The sequence below is a fragment of the Pogoniulus pusillus genome, chromosome 6 (assembly GCF_015220805.1).
Source record: "Pogoniulus pusillus isolate bPogPus1 chromosome 6, bPogPus1.pri, whole genome shotgun sequence".
NCBI classification, from domain to species: domain Eukaryota; kingdom Metazoa; phylum Chordata; class Aves; order Piciformes; family Lybiidae; genus Pogoniulus; species Pogoniulus pusillus.
The window spans coordinates 42438876-42466687 of record NC_087269.1 but is presented as its reverse complement, the minus strand read 5'-3'; the positions used below and the strand labels follow the sequence as shown (position 1 = coordinate 42466687).

The 27812-nt window shown below is 42.7% G+C and overlaps 1 long non-coding RNA gene across 2 annotated transcripts in view; it reads left to right on the top strand.

Annotated features, from left to right (window-relative positions):
• Positions 1-27812, top strand: part of LOC135176346 (uncharacterized) — a 236557-nt gene that overhangs the window by 107040 nt on the left and 101705 nt on the right. For both annotated transcript variants that reach the window (XR_010302612.1, XR_010302611.1), the window contains exon 2: positions 15702-15846. This is a non-coding gene — a long non-coding RNA (uncharacterized LOC135176346). The remainder of the gene's footprint in view (positions 1-15701; positions 15847-27812) is intronic.

Below are 27812 nucleotides of genomic sequence, written 5' to 3'. Positions count from 1 at the left end.
GGTTTTGACTATTCTAAATCTAGCACAGAAGACTGGTGGAACTGCTGTGCAGAAACAACATGAGATATGCTTTTCCTCTAAGATCTTTCCATACCTATCACGGTATCATCAAGGTTGGAAGAGACCTCACAGATCATCAAGTCCAACCCTTTACCACAGAGCTCAGGGCTAGACCATGGCACCAAGTCCAATCCTGCCTTGAACAGCTCCTGTGTTGTGTTGTGTTGGACCAAGTCTGTCGAACTCTTTCTGCATGCACTTTTAGTTTGCTCATGATGCTGTACATGTATTTCGCCAAGTTCTTACCCCAGTGTGTGAATAAGAGTGGAGCATTTAACAAGTTGTATTCACTGGCCTTATTACTTAAACTCTCTATAAATTGCAGTTTTGTGCTAGGAAGGAGGGCAAGTTGCTGAAATGTCAGCCACTCAGCGTGGAACTCCTGGGAGATAAGATTTACAGTCGACCTGAATCCATTCAAACTCTGAATTGTGGGTTGCCAAACTGGTGTGTTGTCAGTGTAAAATAGCACTGTGCTGTCAGTATGCCAACAGCAATGAAGATGTACTGCATGTGTTTCATGAATGCTAAATTCCCATGCAAAGTTAAGATTGAAAATTTCATGCACATCAGTCAGGTTTGCTGCTCTTGTATCTGTCTCCTGGTTCCATATGTAAATATTGCAGTTTAACCATTAGAAGCTCGTTTTGCATAGGAGAAGTTAACTTAACAGAGAAAAATTCTTGCAGCAGTTAGTGTGATGTGCAGTGCAAACTCCCTTACTGGTTGATCCCAGATGACTCTGCCTGAGGATTCAATAATTAAAGACCCACTTAGATACTTTATTCTAAACTACTCTTGTATTGCTCTCTCTCTCATGCTCCTTAGTAAACTCCAAAGTTGTTTAAAATGGCAGAATTTGCAGTTGATACTAACGGACTTACTGGTTACATCTGTACAGTTCATGGAATCATAGAATTAACCATGTTGGAAGAGACCTCCAAGAGCATCCAGTCCAACCTAGCACCCAGCCCTAACCAGTCAACCAGACCATGGCACTAAGTGCCTCAGCCAGGCTTTACTTCAACATCTCCAGGGACGGTGCCTCCACCACCTCCCTGGGCAGCCCATTCCAATGCCAATCACTCTCTCTGCCAACAACTTCCTCCTAACATCCAGCCTAGACCTCCCCCAGCACAACTTGAGACTGTGTCCCCTTGTTCTATTGCTGGTTGCCTGGCAGAAGAGACCAACCCCCACCTGGCTACAACCTCCCTTCAGGAAATTGTAGACAGCAATGAGGTCCCCTCTGAGCCTTCTCTTCTCCAGGCTGCACACCCCCAGCTCCCTCAGCCTCTCCTCATAGCGTTTGTGCTCCAGACCTTTCACCAGCTTTGTCACCCTTCTCTGAACATGTTCCAGCACCTCAACATCTCTCTTGAATTGAGGAGCCCAGAACTGGACACAGCACTCAAGGTGTGAGGTCACTTGGCAGAGAAAAACCCATGTCTATATTATGAAACTGTTTTATCTTCCAGCACAAGGGACAGGTGGACATTTGTGCTCTCATGTGTTTTTCTGGGAATGTTGTCTGCTGTCTCCAGAACCAAGAAATTGTTTGAGGGAATATAATTTTCTGCACACTGGAACTGTTAGAGACTTAAAAATGAAACAGTGTGAACAAGCAAGTTTTCAGTGTCTCTTAACAGCATGGTCTCTTTGCTGACATTGCTTAATTTGCTATCATAAGTGTATCTTTCACCTTTACTGTTTTTGAAAGCTAGGAATCTAGTCTAAGATGTTGGGCAACAGCTGATGGAGACATCAGAAGATTATTCTTTGTGTCTTATTATTCTTCCTTCATATATTCAACAGGCAACTTGGACAATGCACAGGTGGATGGCATCTGACCTTAATTACCTGCACTGCCTTGAAAGAGATATCTGTACAGCAAGGCTAAATATTAGTTTGAACAAGAAAAATCAGGAGTAGTTAATAGAACTGAGGTGTGTGTTTTGAAATAGTGGTGAAAATTGTATGCATTTAAGGTCAGTTGGAAAGGTTCCAGGGTAAAACAAGCTATGGGGTGTAACAGTGGAGTGTTGCAGAAGGAACATCTAATGAAAAGATTGTGACAGATCTAGGAGGAGAAAAGCCAATAGAAAAACAAATTAGGCAATTCTAGTAGTGCTAAAGGAGCACCAAAGTAAATGGAAACAGGTAAGGCAGAGTTTTAAACAAGCAGAAAACCTTGGTCAGCCAGAGATGCGATTTAAATTCAGACATTGAAAAGGATGAGTTCCTTCAAGTTAAAAATCATGCCCTTTGAGAACTTACCTGCACTGCCTTGAAAGAGAGATCTGTACAGCAAGGCTAGATATTAGTTTGAAGAAGAAAAATGAGGAGTAGTTAGTAGAACTGAGGTGTGTGTTTTGAAATAGTAGTGAAAATTGTATGCATTTAAGGTCAGTTGGAAAGGTTCCAGGGTAAAACAAGCTATGGGGTGTAACAGTGGAGTGTTGCAGAAGGAACATCTAATGAAAAGATTGTGACAGATCTAGGAGGAGAAATGCCAATAGAAAAACAAATTAGGCAATTCTAGTAGTGCTAAAGGAGCACCAAAGTAAATAGAAACAGATAAGCCAGAGTTTTAAACAAGCAGAAAACCTTGGTCAGCCAGAGATGCGATTTAAATTCAGACATTGAAAAGGATGAGTTCCTTCAAGTTAAAAATCATGCCCTTTGAGAACTTACCTGCACTGCCTTGAAAGAGAGATCTGTACAGCAAGGCTAGATATTAGTTTGAAGAAGAAAAATGAGGAGTAGTTAGTAGAACTGAGGTGTGTGTTTTGAAATAGTGGTGAAAATTGTATGCATTTAAGGTCAGTTAGAAAGGTTCCAGAGTGAAACAAGCTATGGGGTATAACTGTGGAGTGTTGCACACTGTTGAAAAGATTGTGACAGATCTAGGAGGAGCAATATCAGTGGAAAAACAAATTAGGCAATTCTAGTAGTGCTAAAGGAGCACCAAAGTGAATAGAAACAGGTAAGGCAGAGTTTTAAACAAGCAGAAAACCTTGGTCAGCCAGAGATGCGATTTAAATTCAGACATTGAAAAGGATGAATTCCTTCAAGTTAAAAATCATGCCTTTTGAGAACTTACCTGCACTGCCTTGAAAGAGATATCTGTACAGCAAGGCTAAATATTACTTTGAACAAGAAAAATCAGGAGTAGTTAGTAGAACTGAGGTGTGTGTTTTGAAATAGTGGTGAAAATTGTATGCATTTAAGGTCAGTTGGAAAGGTTCCAGGGTAAAACAAGCTATGGGGTGTAACAGTGGAGTGTTGCAGAAGGAACATCTAATGAAAAGATTGTGACAGATCTAGGAGGAGAAATGCCAATAGAAAAACAAATTAGGCAATTCTAGTAGTGCTAAAGGAGCACCAAAGTAAATAGAAACAGGTAAGGCAGAGTTTTAAACAAGCAGAAAACCTTGGTCAGCCAGAGATGCGATTTAAATTCAGACATTGAAAAGGATGAATTCCTTCAAGTTAAAAATCATGCCTTTTGAGAGCTTCAACAAAATTCTCACCTTTGCTATGGAGCAAGTGCTTTATAATTAAATTCTGGTCTCCTGGATTCATATTCTGACAGATATCAAAATCCTTTTCTCATTGCATAATTAGGCAGTAAAATAGAAGCCTTCCTTTCTAATAGATATATAAAGCCCCCAAGATATTTTAAAATTCCTGTCAAATCACTCCATGTAAATTACCTAATCAGATACCATAGCTACATAATGTCATGTTAAAAACAGCAAAATTACACCATTACAGAAATCAGCTAGGCCTGTTCCAGATTACAGGGTTTTATAATTACAGTGTTTCTTCATCAACCCACTCCACTTCGTGCTGTCACATATCTTTGGAATTGTTACAGACATTTCTCTCTGTGTGTGTTTTCACCCTCTTTAAAAATACATCTTTTTACAATCATTTCTTTCTAGAAATCCTTTTTTTTTTTGGTGGTGAATGCTGGTTCTGGCATGTTAGGTATGCAGTATTTAGTGTAATGATCTGGACGAGGGGACTGAGTCCAGCATCAGTAAGTTTGCAGATGGCACCAAGCTAGGGGCAGGTGTTGATCTGTTGGAAGGTAGGAGAGCCCTGCAGAGGGACCTGGACAGGCTGGATGGGTGGGCAGAGGCCAATGGGATGAGATTTAACAAGGCCAAGTGCAGGGTTCTGCACTTTGGCCACAGCAACCCCAAGCAGCACTACAGGCTGGGGACAGAGTGGCTGGAGAGCAGCCAGGAGGAAAGGGACCTGGGGGTGCTGGGAGATAGTAGCTGAAGATGTGGCAGCAGTGTGCCCAGGTGGCCAAGAGAGCCAATGGCATCCTGGCCTGCATCAGGAACAGTGTGGCCAGTAGGACAAGGGAAGTTATTTGTTGGACAAGAAATGTTCTGGGTAACAAAACTGTGGCTATGTGGATAAGCTAAAAGATCTGAGCTGCTCTTTGTCTGCCCTCTGCATACATTTCCTCTGTTCATTTACAACTTTCCTTCACTACTGCTTCAAGAACCTTTGCAGTTAACATGAACCTGTTAATAGCAACTTGTAAGGCAAAGAGGTGCTGGTCAGGAAGGAAGTTGAAGGCCTACAAAATTTCCAGCTATTTGGGTCTCATTTTCTAATATTTTGATGCTTTCAAAGTAATTCCCAACTCAGAGTCTGGACAAGGACACAAAAGAGAGGTCTCAGGAAGGCTGTCAGAAAAACTGTGATTCTGCTTCACTGGTGTTGTGAAAGTAAGGCTGACCCAGACTGAACAAACAGTTTAACACCAGAATAAATATGCCCTTTTCTGAGAAAATGTGGAGGAATATAAAGGTGTGCAGCTTACACCTGTTGAATCTGTGTATACAATGCAATGCTAGTTTCCTTAACAGAAGCTGACCTTAGAGAGGGCCTATTTGTGGGTTAGCTCAAGTAAGGCTGACCAGAAAAATTAACATAAAGCATTTTATTCATAGGAATATAGGAAAGGACCACCTCAGTTATAGGCTGCTCTTTCAAAGAAGCATTCAAAGAATGGGCTACCCAGGGAGGTGATGGAGTTGCTGTCTCTGGAGGTGTTCAAGTACTTTTCCTTTTGGTTATTACTTCCACAAAGGTTTAAAACACAGATGAGCCTGAAACTACAAAGTGGTAATTTTGAGTCACATCAAAGCTCTTGTAAAACATGCAGAGCAGGTTCTCCTCAGAGAGATGGATCTTGTCCCACCAGTGAGAACATCAAGCCCAAAATAACTTTGATTTTCTATACAGATAAAAATCTGGTTTATTTCATCTTGCTTTTAATTACTAACAATAATGGAATGTTGGGTTTTGTTTGATTTGATCAGATGTGAAGGTTTTCAGTAAAGCCCATTTTAATTTGGAGTTACAAAGGTGATCCTACTGATCAATTCAAGAGAAATGTTGAGATACTAGAATGTGTCCAGAGAAGGGCAATGAAGGGCCTGGAACACAGCCCTATGGGGAGAAGCTGAGGGAGATGGGGCTGTTTAGCCTGGAGAAGAGGAGGCTCAGAGGTGACCTCATTGATGTCTACAACTAACTGAAGGGAGGTTGTAGCCAGGTGGGGGTTGGTCTCTTCTCCCAGGCAACCACCAATAGAACAAGGGGACACAGTCTCAAGTTGTGCCAGGGGAAGTCTAGGCTGGATGTTAGGAGGAAGTTGTTGGCAGAGAGAGTGATTGGCATTGGAATGGGCTGCCCAGGGAGGTGGTGGAGTCACCATCCCTGGAGGTGTTGAAGCAAAGCCTGGATGAGGCACTTAGTGCCATGGTCTGGTTGACTGGCTAGGGCTGGGTGCTAAGTTGGACTGGCTGATCTTGGAGGTCTCTTCCAACCTGGTTGATTCTGTGATATTCAATCACTGTGCATCTTCACTGGAACTTGCTAGCTTAATGAAACAAGATCATTTTGCAGAGACCATTTCCATTCCACAGAGCTGAGGTAAGATTCTGGCAGATTCCTGCTGGGTTTCTAGCTGGCTTTTTTGCTTCAGCCTTTTGCAAGCTGCCTGGTAGGTTGACAAGCAACAGAGAGCCTGACAAACTGCAGGTTTCTGGCACCTGTGGTCATCACTCCTTGGTGGTGAAACTTTTTGTGACTTATGATGCTAAGGCATCTTGGTAGGTGAACTGCTGCAGCATGAGGACGTGCTTTTCTTTAACTGTGCCACGGGAATATAACCTGCTTAAGTGCTAATCACAGATTACAGCTTATTTTATAGTTCTCCAGAAAGAACAGCAGGGAAAAAAAATTAGAAGTGTTTGTAACATGTGAAGGGAAAGCCCTTCGTGTGACAGGAATTCTTGTTGTTTGCTTTGAGAGGAAAATGAACATGTGCTATTGTTACTGGATTAAAATACTTATTTGGCATTGCTTAATACCAAACCCAAAGTTCAAATTGCAGTATGTTACCATGTGTGGCCATTTGAGCTGATCCTCTAGCTCAGACATAGGGGAGAGATGAAGATTTCCAGGGATAGGTCACATAAATGGCAACAATAGATAAATTAATATAATAGAGGATCAGCTCAAACGGCCACACCATGATAATAACACTACCATAATGGACAGCTGCCTGTTGTTGTCAGTAACTGAAAATTAGATGTTCTAAATCTTGCTATCACATATGAATTGGAAAATTTGTATGTGAGGTAGATCAGATGAAGTATAGAAGGGTTGTTCTCTGGCACTTGCCCTGTCTGACAGTTTGTATTAGCAGGCTGTCCTGTTTTGCCTGAATGTGTTGAGAGATGGGAGAAACAAGAAGCTGTGAAGGCTTGACCAAATACTCAGTAATAAAATGTTAGTCTGCCTTCTGAAATAAATGTGACAACCTCAAATCTACTTGTCAGTGGCTACACAAGAATCTAGAAGAAGTGGCAAAATATTAATTGGATTCTATTAATTGGAGTTATACCACCTAGTCTGATGGGTACTGTTGTTTCTGGTATCACCAGTTAATTCAGAATTAGGTGTGGTCTTTTCACTGAAAGAATACACCTCATCTCTGACAGCAACATGCTTCCCCACCACCAGCAGCCTTCTTCCCCATTCCTACACAGCAGTATTCTTGTTCTGTAGTCTTGCATGTCCCAACTCCCTGAAGGGAGGCTGTAGCCAGGTGGGGGTTGGTCTCTTCTCCCAGACGACCAGCAATTGAACAAGGGGACACAGTCTCAAGTTGTGCTGGGGGAAGTATAGTCTGGATGTTAGGAAGTTCTTGACAGAGAGAGTGATTTGCCATAGGAATGGGCTGCTCAGGGAAGTAGTGGAGTCAGCATCCCTGGAGGTGTCCAAGCAAAGCCTGGATGAGGCACTTAGTGCCATGATCTAGTTGACTGGCTAGGACTGGGTGCTAGGTTGGCCTGGATGATCTTGGAGGTCTCTTCCAACCTGGTTGATTCTGTGATTCCTGGGCATTGGCATTTCCTGTGTCTGTGGTCCCACTTCCTGGTACAGACTGAAAGAACAGGTAGAAAGTGATGGTTGGTTGATTTATTTTCAGAGCTAGAAACTCTCTGCCACTTTTTTCTTTCTTGAGACTGCATTGGGCTTGCTCTTTTTGGTTTTACTTATGACTGGTGGCTTGATTGAAATTGAAATGTAAGTGTAGTCTAAGCATTTCTTTTTCCCTAAAAGGGATTTGATTCTGGGAGATCTCCTCTCAATTTTACATATGCATGAAATATTTGCTTTAAGAGAATGAAATAAATTTGCAATGCCATCTTGTAAATATCCCTTCAAACCCTATTAGATATCATCACATTTTGATCAGTTACCTGCTATTTTGCTAAGCACATGATTTCTTACCATCAAACATGAAGTGTCTCTAAACACTGTCTTTCAGCACCTCAGAAGTGCTGCCTTTTAGTATTGTTCTGCAATTTTTATCTCATCTATAATACACTGTTCTAACTCATTTTTTTTCCCATTTCCTTTCCCCTCCTAAAGGTCTGACTTTTTACTTTGCCCTGGAGCTCTACTGCAATTTCCCATAATATTTCAAGCATACATCTTTCAATTCAGTACAAATTGGCAGTGCTGCTGCAGTCAGCATGCATGTATCTTTCCTTCCTTCTGCCTTGGGCTGCTCCTCCTTCCAGAATGTATTTGTATACACACTTTTCTATCTATAGGAATCCATCCTTTCTATAGATTTTGTTCTGGAAGTTAAGTAGTTCTGTCAGTTTCCTGATTAGACCAGGTCTCTCTGGCTGCAGTTTACTTCATGTTTCTTCTTAGATTCACATATTTGAATTCCTGCTTGCTTGTTTATTATGTCTTTTGTGTTCTCAGAATGGAAGGATCCACACATAATGTGTCACTGTCATCTAAATGACCATTCTTAACTCCATCTTTTTAATTTGGTAGTCATGGACTCATTTTTTTCTGGTTCAGTTACAGTTATTCATCAGTGGATTTTCCCTTGAGTAATGCAGGTCTCCTTTTTATCATTTTCAACCCTTTTTTGATAGTTCTGTTGGGGAGGGGAAATTAATTGATGCAAGATGATGTTTTCCAAAATTACTATTTATTATGAATGTTGCTATTCAGAACTCTCACCACCCCTGACCACTCATTTTGATAATATTTCAGTTCTTACATGGAAACAGGGGAGATTTAGGCTTGAGGTGAGGAGAAAGGTCTTCACTGAGAGAGTCATTGGACACTGGAATGGGCTGCCCAGGGAGGTGATGGAGTCGCCGTCCTTGGGGCAGTTCAAGGCAAGGTTGGACGTGGCACTTGGTGCCATGGTCTGCCCTTGAGCTCTGTGGTAAGGGTTGGACTTGATGATCTGTGAGGTCTCTTCCAACCCTGATGATACTGTGATACATTCTGTGGATAATATCTAGATCTAGTAATAACCAGCAAAATATACAAACATTAATTGAACTGGAGGAGAAGGTTCCCATGGTCAAATGCGCTTGCGGTCAATAAGCTTCTTGCCCACTAGATGGGCTCAAGCTTCTTCTGCTCTATGGCAGAAGGCAACAGAGAATCACAAAGACACATTTAAGCATTTACAAATTATTATTGTAACCCTCGTGGGGGCTAGCCAGAGTCCACACAGTACCCAAATGCTTTCAGGGGACTCTGTCTTGTTGGATGTTGAGGCTTGAATCTTCCCAGCTTCTGGGGAAAGGACACAGACAATCTCTGACCTTGTTTTCCTGGCTTCTGGTTGATCTGTGTATATGTCCAGGGATTCTAGGCAGGACCTTCAGGTGCATCAGGCAGATGTGGTGCAGTCTCAGCACGATGTCAGGCTGGCCACACAGGCTGATCGCATGCAGGCATCCAGGGTCTGCTCCTGGTAACTGGCGGCAGTGAAGTTTAGCAGGCAAGCAAAGAAGTGAATACCTGAAGGGGCATTGTAGCCAGGTGGGGGGTGGCCTCTTCTCCCAGGCAACCAGCAATAGAACAAGGGGACACAGTCTCAAGTTGTGCCAGGGTAGGTATAGGCTGGATATTAGGAAGAAGTTCTTCACAGAGAGAGTGATTGGCATTGGAATGGGCTGCCCAGGGAGGTGGTGGAGGCACCGTTCCTGGGGGTCTTCAAGAAAAGCCTGGATGAGGCACTTAGTGCCATGGTCTAGTTGATTGGTTAGGGCTGGGTGCTAGATTGGACTGGATGATCTTGGAGGTCTCTTCCAACCTGGTTGATTCTATGATTCTGTCTATGCTGAAAAGAAATTGGTGAGCTTGCAAAGTTCTGTTTGAAACACAGCAGTAAGACATGTGCTGTCAGACATCTAAAATTCATAGTCCAAGCTGTTTGGGTTTTTTAATTATTTTAGCCAATGGAAGTGTATCTGTGTTTAATAAAATGCATTTTAATCTCAGTGCTGTCGTGTTTGTGGCAACTGCAATGGATATCTCTATTGGCTGCCCGAGTTGATGTCTGCTGAAATGTTAGATAGAAGCATAATCCATATAATTGCATGTTTCCCTCTCATATGCGTTCAGATCTGATTAAAATAATCTCTTCTGCCATCCTGTTTGTATATTTGTAAAGGTCAAATGTGTTATTAGGCTTGACTATTCAGCTGCAGGATATAGAGGGCTTTTTATGGCATCTATAGCGTGATACACATGGTAGCCTTTCTGTTTGCAAAATGACATCTAATGGTCTTGAGGGTCACAGGGAATATTTCCTCCTTATCCACCGTCGGGGTTTGAACAGGACTAACTGAACAGTCTGAGAACTGACAAGAGGCACAGCTGCAGGGAAGCAGCCCTGAGTAGAAGCTGGGAAAGTTTGACTGCTGTCTGTAAACTGAGCTGTATGAGGGGTCCTTGAAGGGGGCAGGCGGGTTAGCCCTGTGAACAAGCAAATGTTGTGGCTAGCTGCACAAAGGGGGGTAGTTGGTCAGCATGTGGACAGCCCATACTCTGCTATGTAAGCCTGTGAGAAGTAGAATCATAGAATCAACCAGGTTGGAAGAGACCTCCAAGATCATCCAGTCCAAGTACACGTCCCTCTACTGAACTCCACCATATAAGCATCATGCTTAGCTTCAATAAATGGATTGACCTTCTATGTATCACATTGGTATAAGCTCATGTCTTTCCTGCTCCTGCATGGCCTATTGAGGCCACTCAATAATCTGCTGAGTCACTGTGCCAAACCTAGTCAAGCCAGAAGATGAAATGTGAACCTGAGTGGACAGCTGGTGTGTTGCTTTGGTGAAGCTTAATATTGAAATGGTGTGAGTCTTGTGTCAGTTATCTTTTCTTATCTTTTCCAAATGCAGCATGAGCGTACACTTACTGCAGTAGCTATTTATGGAGAAGTATATATAATTCTCTTTATCCTTCCTCTCTCTTTGAACAAGGTTCATGGTTCACAATATGGTGAGAACAGTTTGAGTTTTATAGCTGCTTTCTACAGGTTTGTGGCTCATCTACAATTACTATTGTACTATTCTAAAATTGACAGAAATGCCTGGACACTATTTGAGATGTTTTAAGTGATTTTGACAAATACCTTTTATTTTCTCGAGAGGACATGTGTATTGGTTTGAGGCCAATAGGAATATTCTACTGAAGAAATTAAATCCTTGGCTGTGAGGAGAAGAATGACAGTGACCTATATTACTCATTCTTCTGCTGAGAGAAGCTACGAGTCAAAATATAGATAAGGCACGCACTTCTCAGTTGTTCTCCTGTGTCAGTCTGAATGGTTGCATCTGCCTTAACTCTTTAATCCAATCTAACCTTTTTCCTCTAACCTCCTTGTCATCTTTTTGACATCTTAACTCAGATCTCTTCAGATTTATCACATGAAATATATTTGGCAATTTATCAGTTATTTCTGAGGGGAGGGAAAGAGGGGGAAGCAGGGAGGTGATTGGTTGGGAGCCCTCCTGGGCAGTCTGGCTGGTTTGGGGGGGATTTTGTGTTTCTGTACTAACTTGGATACAAGTGCAAATATCTGTGTATATTATGTGTACATATATGCTTGTAAAATGTGCTTAGGTGTAAACATAGCTTCCTTCACTTCCAGCTGACTGAGTCTACTCTGGTGAACTTGGAGGCAGCAGGACAGGGGGTGGGTGGGGGGGCTGGTAACTCCCAGGCCATCACAATGTGTTTTGTGTTTGAGTGGTGTAGTGGTTTAAACATTCTTTGTATTTCATGTGGTCTTATGCATCTAAGTATGGAGGAGTTCTATTGACAGTGACTTTCTGGTACCTCCTAGGTACTACAAATTTTATTCTAAATACCTTCCTATTATAACATGGAAACTGGGAGAATAGTAAATATGTAGTCTTGCAAGATGCTACATGTGAAACAACAGAGGGTTTGACTCATGGCTGGGTCTGAGGTCTGAATTTTACTTCTAGGTCTGTGACAGATTCTCTGTTATTTTAAGCAAATAATTCTGTTATTGAATGCTAGAGCAGTCCCTTTCTGTTTAAAAAAAAAAGGCAAATAAATCATTGCAGTGCTGCTTGCAATTTTGTACACTCTTCTCTGATACCTGTTCGTGACTTTCTTTAAATCAGAAGTTCCTTTGTCACTGACACTCTTTATTACCATTTTGTACTTCAGAAAGGTCTGGTCAGAAGCTTCCTGAATTAGCTCAAGGTGGATTTGACACTTTTGGAAAGGACTTAAGCAGGCTGAAATTTCTACTGAGGGTGAAATTCTAAAGTATTCTTCAGTAACAAAAATCCAAGCCACCCTTTAGATTTGTTCTCAGTGGCTCTTTTATAACAGGAATTGATTAGCAGCAACCAGCAGCTGGATAATCTGTGTGAAAAGAGTTGGTGTTTACAACCTGTTTTCTTTGTCTTGCAGTTACTTTCTCCTCTTAATCAATAGTGTTGAGGTTATTAGCAGGGTCTGGAAGGGCCAAGGATATAACAATATCGCAAGTAAGTGGGTGAAGTGATAAAGGCTGAATGATGGAGTGGGTATTCTTTGGCAGGCTTTCATGAACCTGTGCCTTGAAACACATCCTATTTTGGTTATTTTGTAATGGAATATATTGCACTGGTTATTATTTTTTTAAAATGAGTGGTTTTCACCAAATTGTGTTACCAATTTTTATATTAGTCACAGTATCACAGTATCACCAAGGTTGGAAGAGACCTCACAGATCATCAAGTCCAACCCTTTACCACAGAGTCCAAGGCTAGACCATGGCACCAAGTGCCACGTCCAACCTTGCCTTAAACTGCCCCAGGGACAGCGACTCCACCACCTCCCCAGGCAGCTCATTCCAGTAGCCAATGAAGAACTTCATTCTCAGTGAAGAACTTTCTCCTCACCTTGAGCCTAAATTTCCAGTCCAGAGAAAAGCAGAGTATTTGTACAACAGGATGCTAGGGTCAATGTAGTAGTTCTGCCTCTTACAATAAAAAGATGACAATTTCTGTGGTGTCATCAATCATGCACACAGCCTTTGCCTTTCTAAATTTATTCTTAAGTTTATTCTGCAAAGAATTCAGCCTTTTCCCTTCCTGTAAGAGACAATCCTTAAACTCACTGTCCATCAATTGCAGAATACTTCTCACGTCATGGAAGGAATGACCTGTCATGGCATCTGCTCCCATACTTTTCCATTTCTCAGGACATGGACTGTCTAAGCCCTTAATAAACTCTGCAGCACCAGTTATCAACTTTACAGGATAAGATTTTAGTACAGCAAAGCATGTAAATGTGTTAAATCATTAACCTTTGATTCCTGAGCTCGCGGGTTGCATTGCTACTGTGGGTATTGAAAGAAATTATCATTATCCTTTGTTTTGAAGTTCCTTCTGTTTTCTTTTTTTTTCTTGTGTTTTTCCCTGAGTTTTTCTTGGTGTCTCATGGTAGGAATACTCATGGCATCCTAACTAATTGATCCTTCCCTCTGCTGTTCTGCTAACTTCGGTTCCAGTTCTAACTAGTCACAAAGAGCAGTGATAAGTCTTTCCTATCTGTAATCACATGGCTTTTCAGGATGCTTCTTCACCCTGCCTAGTTTTTCCATTCTCCATTTATTCTCTCTGCTTCAGTACAGTTCTATCTTACTACTCAGCTTTTTTGTAGGAAATAAATTATATTTTTTCCTGGTTATGAGAGAAATTTATCTGCCTGATGTTCTAACATTTTAACTTGTGCTATAAGCAAATTGCTGACAAAAGCAAGGGCTTTTGTCCATTTTCCTGAGCACACAAGATTGAAACCCAAGAGGAGTTGATATCTGTAGACTTCAACCCACTTATGGAGAGAAATAATAATCCATAGAACAAGTTGTCTTTGGTTTATTTCCACTAAAACTTAGATATTTCATGAGAACCAGGTGTCTACATGTGTGTGTGTATATATTTATATGTAGTAAGTATTTTTATAGAAATGTATTGCATAGAGCAGAAAAAGTCAGAGCCAGCATTATATATTATTAAAAAAATGTAGAAGAGAACAAGTTCTAGGGATAAACCACAGTGCCTGCATACATGATGCAGAAATCAAAGAATCATAGAATCAACCAGGTTGGAAGAGACCTCCAAGATCATCCAGGCCAACCTAGCACCCAGCCCTAGCCAGTCAACTAGACCATGGCACTAAGTGCCTCATCCAGGCTTTGCTTGAACATCTCCAGGGACAGTGACTCCACCACCTCCCTGGGCAGCCCATTCTAATGCAAATCACTCTCACTGGCAACAACTTCCTCCTAACATCCACCCTAGACTTCCCTTGGCACAACTTGAGACTGTGTCCCCTACTTCTGCATCCCTTTAGTTAGGGGAAAAAAAAAAAAAAAGAAAAAAAAAGTGTCACTATTTTCAAAGCATCTGAAAAGTTGTTGTAATACTTATGCTGATTCTGTTCTCATTGGCATAGCTTTTGAGCCCTCAATTTAATCTGTTTTGTGTCCAGAGAAGGGCGACGAGGCTGGGGAGAGGCCTTGAGCACAGCCCTACGAGGAGAGGCTGAGGGAGCTGGGATTGGTTAGCCTGGAGAAGAGGAGGCTCAGGGGTGACCTTATTGCTGTCTACAACTACCTGAGGGGTGGTTGTGGCCAGGAGGAGGTTGCTCTCTTCTCTCAGGTGGCCAGCACCAGAACAAGAGGACACAGCCTCAGGCTGCGCCAGGGGAGATTTAGGCTGGAGGTGAGGAGAAAGTTCTTCACTGAGAGAGTCATTGGGCACTGGAATGGGCTGCCTGGGGAGGTGGAGGAGTCGCCGCCCCTGGAGCTGTTCAAGGCAAGGTTGGATGTGGCACTTGGTGCCATGGTCTGGCCTTGAGCTCTTTGGTAAAGGGTTGGACTTGATGATCTGTGAGGTCTCTTCCAACCCTGATGATACTGTGATGTTTTAGTTACTGCCGTACATCCTAATCTAGTGGCACTTTAAGCCTGAGTACCATGAATTACTGGAGAATTTGTTTTGCAAACTTGATTTTTTTGTCTAAAAACCTTTAAAAATGCTTGGAGGTCTGTGGTTTGTTGTTTTGTTGAGTTAAAAAATGGACAACTCTCTATATCTCAGATGTTGAAAGGCAACTAATTGAAAGGATATAACTGGCTCAAAATGTTCATGGGTGCATGTGCTAGTTTGAAGCAGGGTAGAATGTTTTGGTGAGAAAAAGTAGATCATAGGCTGTGAAAGGAAAACAATGGTTATGTTTACTCCCCTCACAGTCTTGCTGAGAGGTATGGGAACAAGAAGGGGAGACATTAGATAACACTTTCACCGTTTTGTCTTCACTCTCGCTCTGGGTGAGCTGCATCTCCCTAACCTCACCTTCCACTCACCTTTGCTTCTTAACCTCTTGGCTGAACCTCCATTCTTCCTTAGGACTGGGGTAAGGTTGAGAGGGGCAGGGGGAAGGTGCAGGTGGTTGAGAGCCCCTCCTGGGGACTCAGGTTTCTGGGAGGGCTGTTGTGTTTCTGTATTACCTTTTACCTTGTATAATTTTGTATATTTCTGTATATACTGTAAATATCTGCTTGTATATTGTGCTAGCTGTAAATAAATAGCTTCATTTATATTCCCAGAACTGGCTGAGTATAACTGGGGACTTCTAAAGTGTGGGGGGGTGGGGAACACCCAAACCACCACAATGCAAAAGGTGATCATTCAATGGCAAGGTTCTGACAAGCCTCTTTTGCCATTTTGTTACAGATACTCTCCTTGGATGAGAAATACCTAATATTGTACAGCTGATCAAACTGAAAATGTCACCCCTGAACAAAAATCTACCACTTCTGTAGGAGGCAGCTTCCATAGATTGCTCTGAGAAGCACAGCAGCTACTTCCTAAGGAAAAGGTAAGTCTTCCTCTCGTGAGACTGTACCTGCCTTGTCTGAAAGGTGGCAAATACAGCAAGAGGCTAAGAGGTACTTATCAGACTACAGAAAGATCGCCCTCTTCTGGGAGCAGAAATTCAGAGGAAGTTAGGGATGTTTCTCAGAAATGCAGACGAGGAGCTCAGAACTCTCATATTGATGACTGTTTCACTCTGAGGCTGTTAAAAGTTTTAATTTTGTGGTTACCCCACCTGCTGTTTCATTAGTAAAACCTCAGGTCTGATTAATCAAAGCTGTATTTCCGCAGTCAGGTCACACAAGTTCCGTAACATTTGTATGCAGGAGCATACAATGGAATTTGTTCATAATTTTTAAAGCATCTGATATATGTTTAAGTGTTTTATGAGGAAGCAGCATGGTAAAGTATGAGTGGTGCACCTAGAGACAAAACATAATGCTTCTTTGAAGAACTTCCTTTCTTTGTACATTAAACACACTGTCATACAAACACACACGGCGTGCAAAGGGAGAATTCGTGCATCAGGTTCTTTTCATGGGCGCTTAGAGATTTGTATGCCAAAAGACTGACAAAATAGTAACAATAATGGGAAAACTTGGCAAATGGGATCCTCTACATCAGGGGTCCTCCAACTTTTTGAACAGGGGGCCAGTTCACTGCCCCTCAGACACTGTTTGGGGCCAGACTATAGTTTGGGAAAAAAAGGAATGAATTCCTATACACACTGCATGTATTTTATTTGTGGTAGTGCACAAAAAACAGGAAAAAGAATGCAATATTTAAAATGAAGAACAATTGTAATCAACAAAACCCAAATAATCTTTCAGTGTGAACTCTGGGCCTGCTGTTGGCTAACGAGGTGGTCAGTGTTAGGTTCCATATCGTCACTGCTAGTCGTAGCAAGTGATGCAAGTGTTCATCAGTTAGTCTGGATCTGATTGGAGATTTCAGATGCTTCATTTGGGAAATAGTCTGCTCACGGACATAGATGCTGCCAAAGATGGCTGCAGTTTTGAGTGCATGGTTCCTGAGATTATGATATGTCTTTGAGGGGAGAGATGCACAGAAATTAGTAAGGCTGCTTGGTTTGAATGCGTCTTTCAGCAAGTCACAAGTCTGTAGTTTGGCCAATTCTGCTTGGTAAATTGGATCAACAGTTTCACTGTCAACGGGAAATGGGTTCTGGAAAAGCTGTATGTCCTGTTCATGGAGACAAAGCTCTTTCAATCTAATTTGGAACTCCTTTTGCAACATTTTTAGTACATCCATACGTGTTTTGTTTAGGAATGTGGCTGCTGTTTTTTCTGCAGACAGGTTTTGAGTTGTGGGGAGACGGCAGAAGTTTTCCTCCTTTACTTGGTTAATGAGCAGGTCTAATTTGACTTGAAATGCTTTCACATGTGAATACATGTCACAGATGAGCTTCTCCTTTCCTTGAAGTTGGACATTGAAATTGTTGAGTAGCTCTGTTACGTCTGTCAGAACCACAAGGTGCCATTTCCATTCTGCATCTTCGAGCTCTGGTACTTCTTTGTTTTTCAGAAAGCATAAAATCATAAACCTGTGCAATTAAGTCATAAAATCATTTCAAAACTCTCCCTCGACTCAGCCAATGGACTTCTGTGTGGTAGAGAATACCTTCATAGTCAACATTTAGCTCAGACAAATTCCTGAAACTGTCTGTGGTGTAGTGCATGAGCTCTAATGAAGTTAACGCAAGAAACCACAGTTTTCATGACAGAGTCCAGCTTCAGTGATTTACAACACAGTGCTTGTTGGTGGATGGTGCAGTGTAGGGCTATTGGATGTGAATGGTTGCGTTTGTCCTTCTCTTTGTTACTGCGTGCAACCACTCCTTTCATGGACCCCACCACGCTAGGAGCACCATCAGTTCTCACACTGAATAGTTTAGCCCAGTCCAGCTCCAAATCATTCACAGTTTGGCAAACTGTCTCCTAGATAACCTCTCCTGTAGTTGTTCCTTGGATGCTTTTCAGTGTAGCAAGCTCCTCTGTGACTTCGAAAGAATCATTTGTCCCATGAATGAAAATTACCAGTTGTGCAGAATCAGGAACATCATTGCTTTCGTCAAGTGCCAGTGAGAAATAGGAGGAGGACGGGGCAGCGGCAGGGCGGTTTGTAGCCAGGAGGCACCCAACGGGGCAGCGGCAGGGCAGTTTGTAGCCAAGAGGCACCCCATGGGGGGAGGCAGGTGGAGGACAAGGCGCTGGTTCCAGCCCAGTCCCGGCGGGTGCTTGGGGGCTGTGGAGGCTGGCACGTGGATTGAGTGGCAAGAAATGGCTGCTTGGTTCCCTCCCCCAACCCCCAGCGTTGGGGGGGTGGGGGGACGATGATGTGGGAGGTTCTGTAAATACTGTCAGGCCAGATTAAAGACCCTGGAGGGCTGTACCTGGCCTGTGGGCTGTAGTTTGAGGACCCCTGCCCTACATCATGTACTTTAATGTCTGTGATTTCCTGCTGCTAAGAAAAGACATTGAGCCACTCAGTTTAGAACACAAATATCATACGAGGAGGGCAATGAATCGTCATACTTTACCTCACTGAACTGTGATGTAAAGAAGTTTGTTGGTCTTTCACTGACTCCTATTTTTGCAGATCCTTTTTCTCACAAGAGAAACTATGATGAGAACTCGTGCAATTCATGTTTTTTATGAAGATATCAATTTGATATCTGAACAAAGAAACCTTCACTCCCTCATGTAGTCTATGGATAATTTAATTCTTCAGCCTATTCTTAATTTGCTGTGGAAATTATTCTTCCTCGGCTTATGTTTGTACAGAACCCTGCACCAGAATGCTGCTGTGTATCTGGGCTTTTATTGCTTACTGCAGTTTATAGCTTGTTTGGGTACTCAAGCAGGTATGTTCTGCTGTCCCTGTTGGCTTGTTTCCCATGCTGGTGCTGCCATATCCTGCAAGTATAATAGATAAAAAATGTCAGCAAAGCAGATTTTTTTGAATAATATTATCCAGAGTTGGGAGGGACAGAAGGTAGTGGCAGTGAGAATCACACTGAGGACAGGTGGGTTTGTTTTTTTTGTTGTTACCTTTGTAATTAAAAAAAATTAGCTGTAACAATGTAGTGTGGAGTTAGCCTCTCTTCTGGGCTGCATGGGAGAGAGAGAGATGCTGGGCTTACACCAATGTGATGCATAATGGTCAATCTGTTTATTGAAGCGAAGTGTGATACCTATACAGTGGAGTTTGGTAGAGGGACATGTACTTTTGATAGACTTAGGTAGACAGAAATGGGCTGTCCACACGCATGAAGGCAGACCTGACCAACCACCCCCCTTAATCCCCCTTTGCAGCAACTTAGCCACAACATTGCTTGTTCCAAGGGCTGACCAGCCCGCCTTGCTCGCACAGCTCAGCTACAGATAGCAGCTCTCTGCCAGCCTCCCAAGACCACTTTTCTGCAGCTGTGTGTCCTTATCAGAATAACTTAAGTCTGTCCAGTTATTCTGCCTGTTCTTTTCACTTCAGTTCTGCTCAAACCCCGACATCGTAGGTAGGTAAATGCTTCAAAGTAATGTCTTAATGCTTCAAAGTAATGGTTTTAGTGCATCTCAACTCTGTAAATCATAGTTTAGTCTCTTAGGCTCAAAGAGGAATGAAAAGAGCTTGTCTAATGTCTGAAGCAACTCAAACAGTTCATATTAATTGATGAGGAATACATTATAAGAGATCTGTTAAATGAAATGTACAAAGCATAATTTCCCATCAGGTGAGTTAGCTTTTAAAGAAATAAAACAATCTTGCCTTGGGGAACCCAGTCCTTAGCTGACCTTCCTGGTTGCAAACCAACTACTTAGTGTGGTGCTTTGGCAGCATAAAAAGCACTGTGGAATAGCAAAATGTGTGAAATTTCATAAGAAGAACTGCTAAAAATAGAAGTGCACCTCACAAGAGCTTTTTCAATTCTCATGTAATTAACTTTATCCTGAAGCAAGTCAATTTGGTCCAGGTACATGTGTCTGAAAGTTCTTCTTTACCGTTGCATGCTGTGTGATGTTACCATGTAAAGCATCTTCTCTCAGCAGTTCAGGAGTAAAGGGCAAGAGATCTCCACAGATAGGGCTTCTCACAGGTACTCCTTGCACAGATCTTTCTCAGAGCTTAGCAGTTTTCACAGCAGTCTGGTCTGAAGTTACACAGCTGGTGCCATAGTAGAGATGATCTTGACCAAAAGTAGCTAAAGTTCTCTGAGAGAGCTTGCAGAGCCTGTTAGTGCATTCAGGTTGCTGACATATGTGAACAATGAGACTGTTCCTCCATGAGGACAGGAGGATACTAGAGCCTTTGAGATAAATGGTATTACTTGTCTTATACTATGTACTTGTACATAGGGATATTGGCTGATTAAATACTGGACAACTAGAAGAGCATTTGATCTTCACCTCCCCTACAGTTCTGGCCTTGTAACCACTCTAATTTGTGCTGTTCAGCTCAAAGAAAGAGTGGCACTTCCTGAGCATGTTTGATCTAGCTAAACACTTACATCAAGCTCTGGAACAAGTCAAGGAGTATTTGATCTGGAGCTCCAGAAGGCTAACCACATGTTATCATGGCAGTACCATCAGAGGAAGAAGAAGCAAGACAATGTATCTGCCCTCTGACCACATTTCATGTCCCAGTGATATCCTTGGCAGAAAATGTGGCTGACTGGAACTTAATTTATGGTATCAGAAGCTGAGTGCTGAGTATCAGCAACACCTTTTAACATCTTAAAGATTGATCCTTATTCCAGTCTCCCTTTAATTTTGTTGTATCAGCAAGTTATGTGCTTCTCACATTGTCTGCCCTCATAATTCCAGAGAATTTATGCAAAGGGCACCTGCTGGTCAGTCTTAAAGTTTGCCAAAAACTCAGTGACCTTTGCATTCATCAGAACTTTGAAGAGTCCTAGGTCTTTATCAGATCAGGAAGGAGGGAGGTGAGTGGAACTCAGTATGTGCATCATGTTCAGGTCCTTCAGTAAGTAGATTTTTTTAGCCTTCCTTCACTTCCTGACAAGCCTAGGGGAGCAGTTTGTAACTGAGCCTATAATGGAATCATTTACAGTTTATGTGGATCGATGCCAGCTTGAAATTCACAAATGTGTTTCTAGTGCAACTGAACTGCCTTTCTCTATGAAGCTGAACTTGGTGCTTCCAAGAGCCTGAGAAACCTTCTTGTCCACCTTGTTATGCTTTGGTAGGTGAAAGCTACCAAGGCTAACTTGACTGAATTTTCCCTGTATCCCTCCTTGTATGTTTCAGAGATCCTTTCAGCTTCATCATCTTGTGTTCTTGGTCTTTCCTGGGCCCCTCTTACAGTGGGGCTCTGGTGGTAAGATAAGTGTGAGAATTGCCTACTTCCCACCGGTCTGAGTTCTCACTTGACTCCTGCAGAATCATTGAGAGCTCCTTCAACTTCAACAGTGGAGCTGTGTGTTTTTCATTTTGTCAGTTACATCCCTAAAATAATCCAGGTTGGTTGAAAAAAAAATCCCAAAGCAGGGGGATATGTGGCTAGGGCTAAGGGGAGAGGGCAGTTCTTAAGCTGTTCTTACTTCTTTTAGTGTCAGATGAAGGCAAAAGTTACAGGATACAGTAGACTTTAATAGCTATAGTGTATTCACCGCAAGAGTTCTCCCTGCACTGCTGTCAGTCACAGGCTATGAATGTGCCAGATAGAGCTTGATGTATGGTGTTTGACTTGATTCGTTACTCACCCCTCTAACTGCAGTCGTATACAAAACAGGCTCAGACCAGTATTGCTTGACTGAAAGATTACTTCCTGGAAGATGGATGCAAACACAGTTATAAGAGGCAAACCAAGCAGGTAGAGCAGATACAATAAGAAATGCTTGAATCTTCTGCACTCTCCTAACAATTTGTCCTTGTGGCATTGCAAACACACCTCAAATGCCTCTGTGTTGTACATTGCTGTGTGACATTGCATACTTTCATTATAGTCCTCAATATGTGGGTCTAGACAAAAGCTCTTAAGTAAGATCAGCCTGAAGTCAGGAAAAAAAATCATGTGTTGTTCAGCATAGTTTCAAGAGCCTATTGCATGTGTTCTTAGTCCACATGAGAAGTTTAAAGAGTATGAGAGAATCCACTGAAGTGGCAGCAGAGGGGCCAGGCTGTAATTTCAGTTTTTGAACAAATAGGAAGAACAACTGAAAGCAGCTGGTGACAAGTCTGACATGAAGTAAAGAGTATGAACTTTCTTGGTATACTGTAGGTTGTGGTACAGTTAGGGAAGTGGTGGCTACTTGGCAATTGAGGAAGAAAAGAGAGCAGTAATAGCACTGGACTTGTGGCAGTATATATTTCCACAAGGGAAATGTAAGAAACCTCTATGCATGTTGAAAAGAATGAAAGAAATAGAACCCATTAGCATTTCAGAGTGCAGAGAAAACTACCCACTGCTTAATGTGCATAACCACCCCCAGACAAAACAAAAATGCCCTATCTATGCATCATGTGTCTCAAGACTGCAGTAAAATGCACAGACGTTTGTAAATGCAACACCCATTTGAATGCTGGACAATGATTTACGTTCTTGGCAACCTTGATTTAGTGCCAATGCTTCCCTCTCTAATCCAGAAAGCACAGAAATCCCACCAAAACTATGTTGCTTTTTATTTACACTTTGAGAAAGACCAAGAGAAAAACCTTAGGACTGAGCTAGGAAAAAGCCTCATTGTTTTGCCAGTGGCAAAAGAAATATATTGGAGAGTAAAGAGTTTTCTTGAGGACCACTCATTCATCTGAGCCAGCAGTGTGCCTAGGTGGCCAAGAGAGCCAATGGCATCCTGGCCTGCATCAGGAACAGTGTGGCCAGTAGGACAAGGGAGGTTATTCTGCCCCTGTACTCAGCACTGGTCAGGCCACACCTTGAGTGCTGTGTCCAGTTCTGGGCCCCTCAATTCAAGAGAGATGTTGAGGTGTTGGAACGTGTCCAGAGAAGGGCAACAAAGCTGGTGAGGGGCCTGGAGCACAAATCCTATGAGGAGAGGCTGAGGGAGCTGGGGGTGTGCAGCCTGGAGAAGAGGAGGCTCAGGGGTGATCTTATTACTATCTACAACTACCTGAAGGGGCATTGTAGCCAGGTGGGGGGTGGCCTCTTCTCCCAGGCAACCAGCAATAGAACAAGGGGACACAGTCTCAAGTTGTGCCAGGGGAGGTATAGGCTGGATGTTAGGAAGAAGTTCTTCACAGAGAGAGTGATTGGCATTGGAATGGGCTGCCCAGGGAGGTGGTGGAGTCACCGTCCCTGGGGGTCTTCAAGCAAAGCCTGGCTGAGGCACTTAGTGCCATGGTCTAGTTGATTGGATAGGGCTGGGTGCTAGGTTGGACTGGATGATCTTGGAGGTCTCTTCCAACCTGGTTGATTCTATGATCATCTTTGGGATTATGACAAGGTACATCCACTAAATATATGCCTCAGAAAATTAGTCATCTACATTCTGTGATTTCCCTAAACATATATGGCAAAATTATGGGAGACTCCTTTCATGAAGGAAAGGGGAAAAAAAACTGAAACAGGGTACACAAGACAAGCTTTTAGAGTGGTGATCTTTGGGTATTTTTGGTTTAGTCTCTATCCTTTGAAAGTGGCATGAATAATGTAAGAAGGCAAGAAGCTGACAGTTATTTTAGGTTCTGCTTTCTACATTGCTTTGGAGAACCCATGCAGAGAATCTTCAATTCAAACAACTGTTGATCCGCACCATCACTGTAAAAATCTCAGTCATGAGATTTTACTTGCATTTAATGGTATAGATTATTTATTTTGGTGCATTAAGCAAATTTCCATCATCTGAGGATTTTAGTTTATTGCATCTAAGGTTTTATACTAGTGCCCTTCAACATTTCATGACTAGAAAATCATGATAAATCATAGAATCAACCAGGTTGGAAGAGACCTCCAAGATCATCCAGTCCAACTTAGCACCCAGCTCTAGCCAGTCAACCAGACCATGGCACTAAGTGCCTCATCCAGGCTTTGCTTGAACACCTCCAGGTATGGTGACTCCACCACCTACCTGGGCAGCCCATTCCAATGCCAATCACTCTCTCTGCCAACAACTTTCTCCTAACATCCAGCCTAGACCTCCCCCAGCACAACTTGAAACTGTGTCCCCTTGTTCTGTTGCTGGTTGTCTGGGAGAAGAGACCAACCCCCACCTGGCTACAGCCTCCCTTCAGGTAGTTGTAGACAGCAATGAGGTCCCCCCTGAGCCTCGTCTTCTGCAGGCTGCACACCCCCAGCTCCCTCAGCCTCTCCTCACAGGGTTTGTGTTCCAAGCCTTCAGATGGTTTAGAACACAGACTGGAAGCAGACCTGTTTTGAAGAGATTTTTGTTGAAACAACAACTAAGTATCAAGAAAAAGGAGAATAATACAATAAAAATTTAAATCCTATGAAGTCAGTAAACCTCAAGGTGAGGTTTTTTGTCTCTAAGGAAAGAAAATTCTGAAACAGAATAAAAATTACTCTAAAGAACCAAGTTACTCAGGTGAAAAAAAAAATGCTGAATCTATACTTGTTTGAAAGGAAAAATATTATGATAGAGGAAATAAAACAGAGGAATTGTTAGAGTGCTAAAGGAGATATAAAGCTCCAGAGCAGCACTGTGCATACAAAATAAAACAAGAAGTTTCATAGATCCAAAAATTGTTTGGGATTTTTTTTGTGGAATACAATGGAGATTGTGAAGTGGGCTAGTGATGAGTGTACCCAGAGTTCCCTGAAAGACAAAGAGGAATAGAGAGTTGGTTTCAGTTAAATTTTAGCTACAGAAGACCTACTTGTTCCTATGTGATATTGGCAGCTGTTATAAGGCGTTCTTGCATTGTATATTGTGACATAAGCTTGTTAGTGCAAGAAGACTTAATATTGCTAGTAGCTAATTTCGTGAGCTAAAGCTCCTGTTTTTGTACTTGATTTCAGGATGCTTAGAAAACTCTTCTCTAGATTTAGTTCATTTGAATTGGTCAAGGAAAGGTGATATTAGATTTACATTTGAGGAGGCTCAGGGGTGACCTTATTGCTGTCTACAACTACCTGAGGGGTGGTTGTGGGCAGGAGGAGGTTGCTCTCTTCTCTCAGGTGGCCAGCACCAGAAGGAGAGGACACAGCCTCAGGCTGTGCCAGGGGAGATTTAGGCTGGAGGTGAGGAGAAAGTTCTTCACTGAGAGAGTCATTGGACACTGGAATGGGCTGCCCGGGGAGGTGGTGGAGTCGCCGTCCCTGGGACTGTTCAAGGCAGGATTGGACATGGCACTTGGTGCCATGGTCTGGCCTTGAGCTCTGTGGTAAAGGGTTGGACTTGATGATCTGTGAGGTCTCTTCCAACCCTGATGAGACTGTGATACATTGTGTAATCTTGCTTATATGCAGCACAGTCACTCTGCAGTATGTTTTTGCAACTCTAGTCATGATTCAGAGAATAGACAGAATTTCTATTATTATTTGTATTTCTGATACACTTAATGGAAGGGGCAAAAATTGCTTGTCTGATGGTGTCTTGGGTTAAAATGCAGGTTCCCAGAGACTCTAATAAATTCAATAGACCCAATGACAATTTATAGAATTTATAGAGTGCCCTCCCCTCTTCCCCCTCCTTTTCCCAAAAGACAGGGAGAGAGAGAAAGGTAGGGACACCCAAATAAATCAATCTCACTCGATTTGGAAGTTAAAAAGGAAAAGTTTAACAATAACTTAGAAAAGGTATGGGAGGTAGGGGAGTTTACAAAGGATAAGGAAGGGAAAACAGCAAAATACAACAAGGGATGGATACAACCCGAGCAATGTGATGGTGTCTCTGCCTCGTGGCTGCCACGTGGTGTGCTGGTATGCAGTATGAGTGTGTGTGTGTCAAGAAGTAGCGAAGGAAAAAGAGAGTGAGGAGCAGGAAGTGCTCCTCTTTTATACCACAGGAAGTGGGGGGGAGTGGGCTAACCATCACCTGGTGTGTGGCCCACCCCTGGGGAGGGGCCAAGACCCCTAGGGTCAGGTTCAGAGTTACTCCCCCAGGAGTGTTAACCCTATACAGATGGATACCCACAAAGATTTTTGCTAGAGCAGATATCTGTGAGCTGAAATTCTAAACAGGGTTGGTATGTCCAAAATGGGAGTAGACCAGCCTACTTGATCTAAATGATGCTTTTGCGTTTGTTCAAGATTCTACTTGGACAGTATAGGGAAAAAAGCAGTCTGTAAAAGATGGAAAGGATAACATGCAGCATACTTTTGCTCAAGAGACCCAGATATAAAAATAGAACATTCCTATCACCATGGAAGTTTCTAAAATCTTGTTTAGTTATGACTCTTACAATGCTGCCTTCTGTGAAATGCGCTTCAGGGTATCACGGAAAGTCCTTTCTGAGGTCTTCACAAAGTCTTGTTCTATCTGGTGCCCAACAACTTTAACAGAAATGCAAACCAAAAATGTAGTGATATATAACTTCCAATTTTTCAGTCAACCAATAACAAAAATAGAAATATGAAGCACTGATACCTATACAATCTACACAGCATCAAACAATACCTGGCTTGTTTAATTTATTTCTTAAGGGCAATATGGATGGAATTTGCAACATAATTTCAAAGTTGAAGCTTTCATATTTCTTTCTAGCTAGTCTAGTTTTGTATAGCTTAAAGATATATGACAAACCTAATAGTCTTTAGTTGCTCAACAGAATAACAGTGTTCTGGACTATGGTAGGGTGATTCTTCCCCTCTACTTGGCACTGGTAAGGTCACACTTAGAATGCTTATGTCCAGTTCTGGACTCCTCAGTGAAAGATAAACATACTGGTGAAAGCACAATGAAGGGCCACATTATTAAGGGACTGGAGCATGTCTTCTTTGAGGAGGGGCTGAGAGAGCTAGGACTATTCAGCCTGGAGAAGAGAAAGATTAGAGGGCAATCTCATCAGAGTGTATAAATACCTGAAGGGAAGGGCCAAAAATAAATGGAGTCAGGCTCTTTTCAGTGATGCCCAGCATCATTGACTTGAGTCAGTGGGCAGAGAGTGAAACACAGAAGGTTTGTCTGAATATCAGGAAACATTTACTGTGAGGGTGCCCAAGTGGTGACACAAGTTTCCCAGAGAAGTGGTAGAGTCAACATGATTGGAAATATTCAAAACTAATCTGAATATGGTCCTGCAGAGCTAGCTTTAGATAGCCCTGTTGAGTGCAGTGTAGATGGTCCTGCAGAGCTAGCTTTAGATAGCCCTGCTGAGTGCAGTGTAGATGGTTCTGCAGAGCTAGCTTTAGATAGCCCTGCTGTGTGCAATGTATATGGTCCTGCAGAGCTAGCTTTAGATAGCCCTGCTGAGTGCAGTGTAGATGGTCCTGCAGAGCTAGCTTTAGATAGCCCTGCTGAGTGCAGTGTAGATGGTTCTGCAGAGCTAGCTTTAGATAGCCCTGCTGAGTGCAGTGTTGATGGTCCTGCAGAGCTAGCTTTAGATAGCCCTGCTGAGTGCAGTGTAGATGGTCCTGCAGAGCTAGCTTTAGATAGCCCTGCTGTGTGCAGTGTAGATGGTCCTGCAGAGCTAGCTTTAGATAGCCCTGCTGAGTGCAGTGTTGATGGTCCTGCAGAGCTAGCTTTAGATAGCCCTGCTGAGTGCAGTGTAGATGGTCCTGCAGAGCTAGCTTTAGATAGCCCTGCTGAGTGCAGCGTAGATGGTCCTGCAGAGCTAGCTTTAGCCCTGCTGAGTGCCGTGTAGATGGTCCTGCAGAGCTAGCTTTAGATAGCCCTGCTGAGTGCCGTGTAGATGGTTCTGCAGAGCTAGCTTTGGATAGCCCTGCTGAGTGCAGTGTTGATGGTCCTGCAGAGCTAGCTTTAGATAGCCCTGCTGAGTGCAGCGTAGATGGTCCTGCAGAGCTAGCTTTAGATAGCCCTGCTGAGTGCCGTGTAGATGGTTCTGCAGAGCTAGC